This window comes from Tupaia chinensis, unplaced genomic scaffold (genome assembly GCF_000334495.1).
Source record: "Tupaia chinensis unplaced genomic scaffold, TupChi_1.0 Scaffold000248_1, whole genome shotgun sequence".
NCBI lineage: Eukaryota > Metazoa > Chordata > Mammalia > Scandentia > Tupaiidae > Tupaia > Tupaia belangeri.
In genome coordinates, this window is record NW_006159726.1 from 895,066 (window position 1) to 902,657 (window position 7,592).

Genomic DNA, 7,592 nt, shown 5'->3' on the forward strand with positions numbered 1-7,592 from the left:
GTATGCTGTGACGATGCTTAGGGAATTAATGTAAATTATGTTAAAAAAAGTTTCAAAAATAAACAAACCTAAAACTGTTTTTCTTTTAATTAAAAAAAAAAACATTAGAATACCTATTTGATGACTGTAGTAAGCTTATGTAGCCCACGCTTACCTATTTGATGACTGTAGTAAGCTTATGTAGCCCCAGCTAGGTGCTACTTTATAGTATGTTCATTCTACTCACTGAGGTTTATGCCTAAAGTCAGACTTGTGTTCATGGATATGTATGTATCCCCTGTGCTTGCTATTGAAAATATTTAGATTAATTAAGATACTTAGTGAAACAATAAAATGTGGGGGGACAGGGGCATAGAAAGCAACAATAGATACCAGAGACAGTGTGGGAGGAGGGTGGGAGATGGCAGAGGGTGCGAGATAGGGAATCAAGGATGGGAAAAAAGGCAAAATATAGAGGAAGCAAGAAATGAAAAATTATTTGTAGACAATAACACATATGTCGATGTGCTTGATTGAGCCAATATACAGTGTATTCTGGATGGAAAACTCTCATTTTTATGCTGTAATGATGTACAGTGAATGAATGTAAATAAACAAAAAAATAAAGAAATGAAAATTAAAAAAGAAGAAGAGTCTCATGGGGTGCAATCTTGGACTGGGAGGGTTACAAATATGAAACTTCTGTGTCCTCAGGTATGTGTTATCGTCTCAGCATTGATATTTGAAAATATATGCATAGAGTATTGTCAACTCACGAAGCTCACACAAGCTTTAGTATGCAAAGTTTTTACTGGAGTTTCATTATGTAGGTATGAGTGATGATTATTATCCATGTGGTTGACTTCAACCTCTAGCCTCCCTCTGCTATCACATGGCTCACAGCCCCAGCCTTCTAATCACATGGTTGGCCTTTCTGCTGTAGCAAACTTCCATTCTGAACCATCTGCTGGTTTAAATTACCAAATGAGATCTGAAGGATTCACCATGAATAACAAAGATACTCCTAGCATTTAGAAATGACAATGGTTTAGAAGTGACCTCCCAAGAACTGGGGACAAAGGCTAGTCAAATTCATTCTTTCTTTATCTTTCTCTTTCTTTCTTTCTTCCTTTCTTTCAATCATTCTTTATTTCTTTTTTTTTTGTATCTACACTACAATACAGTAAAACACCTCAAATATTAAAACAATCCCTTATTGTAATAAAATATCCAATAACTTTAATTTTTTCCATTGTCACATTAAAAAATGATTTCTACAAATCATTTTCCTAATGAGTTTAAAACATTGCACTTGGTTGACATGTATATTATTTAAGTTTTTTTAGTTTATAGATTTTCTTTCTCTATTTTTGTTTTTCCCATGCAATTTATTTGTGGAAGAAAATGAGTCATTTGTTCCATAGAGTCTACCACATTTGGATTTTGCATACATTACATAATTATAAAATTCACCCAGATACTGTTTACATTGAACATAATTGAATTAACTCAGCCGGAACAGATAGTTCAAACACACTTTGTGGTACAAATTTCACAGCCAAGTCTAAAGATCCCTGTGAAGCATTTAGTGAACAACTTGGAGACTTGGAAACTCTCGAATATCTATTCTAGTTCGTCCTTGATTAATCCTCCACGCTTAAGTGCATGTTACCTTAAGTTAAAGCCTGCTCCAATGCTTGGAGGGCCTCAGGACTTCAAGGCCTGTTTCTACATGACAGACACTTCATAGAGGCCTTTTACTGCAGTGCTGCCTAAGGGGATATCTAAGAATAAAACAGGCTGGCATGTCTAGCTATGACGGTGAACCCTTAGTAACCTCTGTCCACAAAGAGATGACTATTTGACCAACAAGGCCTTTGGAGCTCTGGGGTCCACCTGTATGAACGCTGGAAAAACAAGACTGGAACTCCAGCTGGATTGAAAATTTGGTTTTCTAAGCCCAGATGACCTTCGAGTCAGGATGTCACAGATATACAGAATGCAACTCAGACTAAAAAGCTCAACTAAATAAAACTGTGTGTTTCAAAAACAGATGTATCTTTTTAAAAGGTCTTTGAGAAGTGCTCTGAGTGCTGAAATGAATGTGATTTATCTAATTCGGCTTAACCATAAAGGAGGTTAAAATATGTCTCCCTATATTATTGACAGGTCGTGAACAGTCCTATTCTATCCAATACAGTTCATGGTAATGGTGAAAATCGAGTCCTGAATAGGTGCTTTTAAAAATCCCATCACAGTCCTCTTGGCAATCTTTCTTCTTCTGCAGGAACCGCTGCTATGAAGGTCAAGCTAAGCAGTTACAGCAAGTACAAGATCTACCCTAGACATGGGAGGCGCTACACCAAGACAGATGAGAAAGTTTTCCAATTTTTTTTTTTGATAGGTTTTTGCTATAGGGCATGTGCTCTCGCCAGAAAGACAGACAGAGACAGAGAGACAGAAAGCGAGAAATCACCCACCAGGAGGGATGGCCATGCCATAATCCCTTCTCCTCCATTCTCCTCTCAGGATCCTGGGCACGCACATACACATGCCTGGCGGGAGTCTAAGCCACTGGGTCCAGGACTCGAACCGCGGTTGACTACATGGGAGTCCAGCGACATAGTCATTATGCGAACTGCTGGTCCCGGTTTTCCAATTTCTTAATGCAAAATGGGAGTCAGCATTCCTTCCCAAGAGGAATCTTCAGTAGATAAACTGGACTGTTCCCAACAGAAGAAAGCACAAAAAGGGACAGAAGAAATTCAAAAGAAGAAGACCCGCCATGCAAATTCCAGAGGGCTATCGCTGTTGCAGCTCTTGCTGATATCATGGCCAAGAGGAACCAAAAGTCTGGCTAGAAAGGTTCAGCGAGAACAAGCTAACAGGGTTGCCAAGGAAGCAAAATAGGCTAAGCAAGCGTCTGTAAAGACAGCAATGGCTGCTGTGAAGGTTCCCACAAAAGCAGCACCTCAGCAAAAGACTGTAAAGCCTGTGAAGGGTTCTACTCCCAGACTTGGTGGAAAATGCTAATTTAGCATTAGATCAGATTTTAAAATAAAGATCAAACTATATGTATAAATCCTATCACAATTGTTTTGAAACTGATGAATGTATAAGTCTTTTCTCATTGTCATGTTCAGAGGAGAAATTGCCACCTCCCATCACCTAATCAGTATGCATGTATTAAGTATACTTAGTATGTTTTCAAAAAGACAAGACTAGGGGAACCAGCAGTTAGTGTAATGGCTATGTCGCTGGACTCCCACGTGGTCGACCGCGGTTTGTGTCCCGGACCCGGTGGCTTAAAACTCACGCCGGGCGCGTGTGCGTGCGTGCCCAAGATCCCGAGAGGAGAATGGAGGAGAAGGGATTGCGGCGTGACCATCCCCCCTGGGGGGTGATTTCTCTCTTTCTGTCTCTATGTCTCTCTCTGTCTGTCTGGTGAGCGCACGCGCCCTATAGCAAAAAACCTCTCCAAAAAAAAAGACAAGACTAGGTCTCTCAGATGTGGTGTTAGTCCAGGTCTTGTCCTGTTGAATAGTCTGAGCATGGTACAGATACCATGATCATTCCATGGATCCTTTTGTGAGCAGAGGGAGCCATTGGTTTATGGAATTCCATGAAGTGTTCTGACCAAATGCCAAGGTGTTTGACACATTTATTTTATTATTATTATTTTAGGTTTATGCCATAAGGTCCATGTGCTTGCTGGAGAGAGACAGAGAGAGGTAAAATGAAAAATCACTTTCTGGGGAAATGACCATGCCACAATCCCTTCTCCTCTGTTCTCTCAGGATTTGGGGCAATGCATACACACATGCCTGGCCTGATTTTCAGGAGTAGAACTATTGTCGGCCATGCGGGAGTCCAGCTCCCTGACTGCCATGATACCTGCTGGCCCAGTGTTTGATAGATTTTAAAATGTAGGTGTATAGGCCTGGCCTAGGTGGCACAGTCCGTAGTGTACTAGACTACAGTGCTGGAAGCCACATGGCCAACTGTGGGTTTGGAATCCCAGGTTGGCCTAAAAATATATCGGCATGCATGCAGGTGCTCAAGATCCTGAGGAGGTGAAGGACTGGGAAAAGGGGATTATAGCATGAAGAGACCCTATCAAGGGTGCTTCTTTCTCTCATATGCACATGCACACACTTTCTGTAATAATAATTTTTTTAAAAGTAGGTGTACAGAGTGATCTACCACAGTGCTGGAACTCAGACACACATGCTTCCAAACCAGAGACTGAGAACTCTCTCCATCCTAAGATTTGTCTCTCAATCAACTGTCCAGGGACACAGTTGTGAAGCCCAAAGCACAGATAAGTTCCCTGTGAGCTCTGTGAGGAGCATCCAGCTGCCCAACAGAGTAGGTGTTGGGGATAAGGTCAATACATTTGTTCCTCCCTGTCACCCTTCACTGGACTCTACATTTGTATTAGCAAGGTCAGCTTCTGGAAAACAGAAGGTTTGTTCACTGCTGGACTTGGGACCTTTCAGTTGTCAGACTGTCCTATGGAGGGAGTCTGAATGCCTGGTATCAAGTTTCCAAGAGGAAGTTGAACTCTGTATTGTTTTTCCAGAGGAAGAGTGGCTAGAAGAAATTGCATCCTGGGACTTAGAGCCAGCAAAGGAGGATTTGTCAGATGGTCCTGAAGAGTTGGCAGAATGTCATTTTCCCATATTGCTCATTGAAGTGGAGGATGAGGCTGGGTTCATCTTCTTTTTAAGGCTGGGTTCATCTTCTTTTTAAAGCTTCCTTATTTGTATCTATCTGTTTGTTTATTTATTATTATCTATGTATTTATTGAGAGAGAAGGATACGGGGACCCTCAACATGGATTATAGTCCCCACCCTTCAGCCAGGATCAAGAGTATGTGTGCCTGGTATGTTCAGGTCAATTGAGGAATTGAACTCACAATCTTCCACACGGATCCAGCATTCCTTGAATAATGCCTTATGGCTGTACCACTGAGTAGGCCCTAGGCTGAGTTCTTATGTGAACTGCCTGCTGTTGGGGTCAGAAGTGTCTCCTGAAGAGGCTACCATGGGGAAATGAATGCTGCTGAGACTTAAAGGAAGAGGATTTTGAGGTCTAGAAGGTTGTTGCCAAATGGAGCTGATAGGATGTGAAAGGGAAGCTTTTGTGCTATTGACAATCTTCATAAAAAACTGATATGGGTCCAGGCTCTGGGGTTCATGAAATATACGTGGCAAATTGTGGTGTTGTAATTCAGACTGTTGCTCTTCTGGAAGGCTGATCTGCACCCAGCCTTGGAGCAGAGAGTTTGCCTTCTGGCATCCAGACAAGCTTTCACGTGGTCTTCCCATGACTGGGTCTTAAGTCCTGACAGATCATAGCCCTCCAGATTCATCCTCATCACCAGAGCACTCCCTGATTTCTTCATTTAATTGGGATTTTTTTTCCTGGTCCTGTTCCTATTTTCTTCTTCCTTACCAGAACAAACCTGCTTTCCCTGCTCTTTGTCCTTCTCCTCTTCCAGAATCTTTGCAATCTTTACTTGTGTCTGTGCCTGGCATTCATCCTGGTACGTGGCCATCTGCTCTAGCATTGTCCTGCCAATGACTTAAGTTTCTGTAGAGGCTCCTTCAAATGCACCCTCCAGCTGACAGAGATGAAGTTTTAGAGCAAATACAACCAAGGTGCCCTAGATGTAGGGCAAACATGAAGTGAGATGACCATGCAACTCAGAATAGATCTGGCTCCTCAGCTTCCAAATCTGCCATTCCATGCCCAGTAGGATGCCATTAGTACCTTGGGTGAAGAACTGCCCTTTACAGGTGCTCTCTCTCTCTCTGAAGCTGTGGCAACCAGAACCAGCCCCTAATGAGCTTCTCCAGGGGCATTGGCGGGTCTTTGGAGAGGAATGAAAACTCTGAATTCCTGGTCCAATACCACCCCAAGGGCATCTCTTTCATCATCCATATCATAGAAGGGTCTTATTTCTAGAAACTCACTGAGCCGCTGCTTCAAGTCCAAATCAATCCAAGAGATCATGGCAGTGGCTGCCTACAGCAAATTGTTGTCAGAAGCAGAGCAGAAGGTTGAGAGCAAGGGGTGGGAGGTGCTCCCTCAGGCATATGCTCCTTGTCCCTGCTTGTCCTGGGTCTATTTTTTTCTGAAATTGCTCAGCTTTATTGCTTAAAGTCCCCAAAGCAGTTGTTCTTTTTCTTCTCCTTACCAGTACCAAGCTATGAAGCCAGCTTTGAAAACCTTGGGCTTTGTTCATTTCTTCTCCTTATCGATCATATTTTTTCTTCTTAGTCTTCTTACCACCTTTTTTCAAGCTCTTCTTCTTTGGTGATTTTTCCTCTTTTATCTAATGAAGTTATTGTTAGATATTGATGTGGTTTTTTTTTGTAACTACAAAAATAGTAAATGTTTGTTGTAACTTTCAAATTAATGTAAAATCCTCCATATTGTGTGATCAGAGAAATAAGAACAAGCTCATCATCTGCTTCAAGTCTGAATCTGTTCATGAAAGAATCAGATTCATCATACCATCACTCAGAGTGGTCAAGTCTGTATTTGCCCTTTTCTATGATTATTTCTACTCTTGTTTCCAAATTGAAGACCTCCCATTTTACTCCTAAATATTCTTTACCAGCTGTGGCTAAAAAGAACTCTGGGTAGCACTTGCTGTCTGGGACAAAGGACTGAATGTCATCTGAGCCGTTGCTGTAGGTAGCTTAGAGTCCCAATGCTGTTCTGCTCACTCCATGTCTCCTTGCTCAGATTTTTATTCATGTGTGACTCAAAGGGCCTGAGAGAGAGATAAACTAGACCGTGTGGGATTCTGACAAGACTACAAACAAGTTTTGGCAGATGCTACTGTATGGCATTTTTTGGTCACAACTGCTAAGCATCATGGGCTACAAATGTCTTCTCTCACTGGTTGGATGGGCAAGGTGCATGGGCTACAGCTCTACAGCAACTGGGCCCTGAAGCAAGTCTACCAATGGTGGCCCATGCAGTTCCACAGCCTATGTCTACAGATTAAAAAGCTCCAGTAAAAATAAAGAGAAGAAAAATCAGAATGGTGATGATCCAAAATACTGATGATACCAAGTGCTGGAGAGGATGTCTAGAAAACATCTCAGAGAACAGTAGGTTGGCCGATAATTAATTAATGCCCTGAACTTGGAGATTGTTTTTTTTTCTGAAAATCAATTATAGGGACTGAAAGACTGGAGATCATAAAAGTATCAAAAATTGTAATGGACACTAGAGACAAAATGGAAAGAGAGTGTGGGTAAAGTCTCTTCACAATCTAAACATAAATAAATAAAGAAAGAAAGAAAGAAAAAGAAAATAGGTTGTTAAAAAAGAGTACTCGGGCACCAGCAAGTGGTGTGGCGTTCAAGGCGCCAGACTCCCATGTGGTCAACCACAGTTCCTGTCCTGGCCCAGTGGCTTTAGACTCATGCCAGGCACATGTGTGTGCATGTACAAAATCCTGAGAGAAGAAGGGACTGAGGCATGGCCATCCACCTTTAGGGGTGGTTTCTCTCTCTCTCTCTCTGAGTCTCCAGCAAGCACACATGCCTTATAGCAAAAATCTCTCTTAGGGAAAAAAAAGGCATTTACTTAA

General features: G+C 41.8%; 1 pseudogene; it reads right to left on the reverse strand.

The window, feature by feature from the left end:
- Positions 1 to 5,552, reverse strand: part of LOC102489345 (tropomyosin alpha-4 chain pseudogene) — a 16,294-nt pseudogene extending 10,742 nt beyond the window's left edge.
- Positions 5,553 to 7,592: the final 2,040 nt, after the last annotated feature.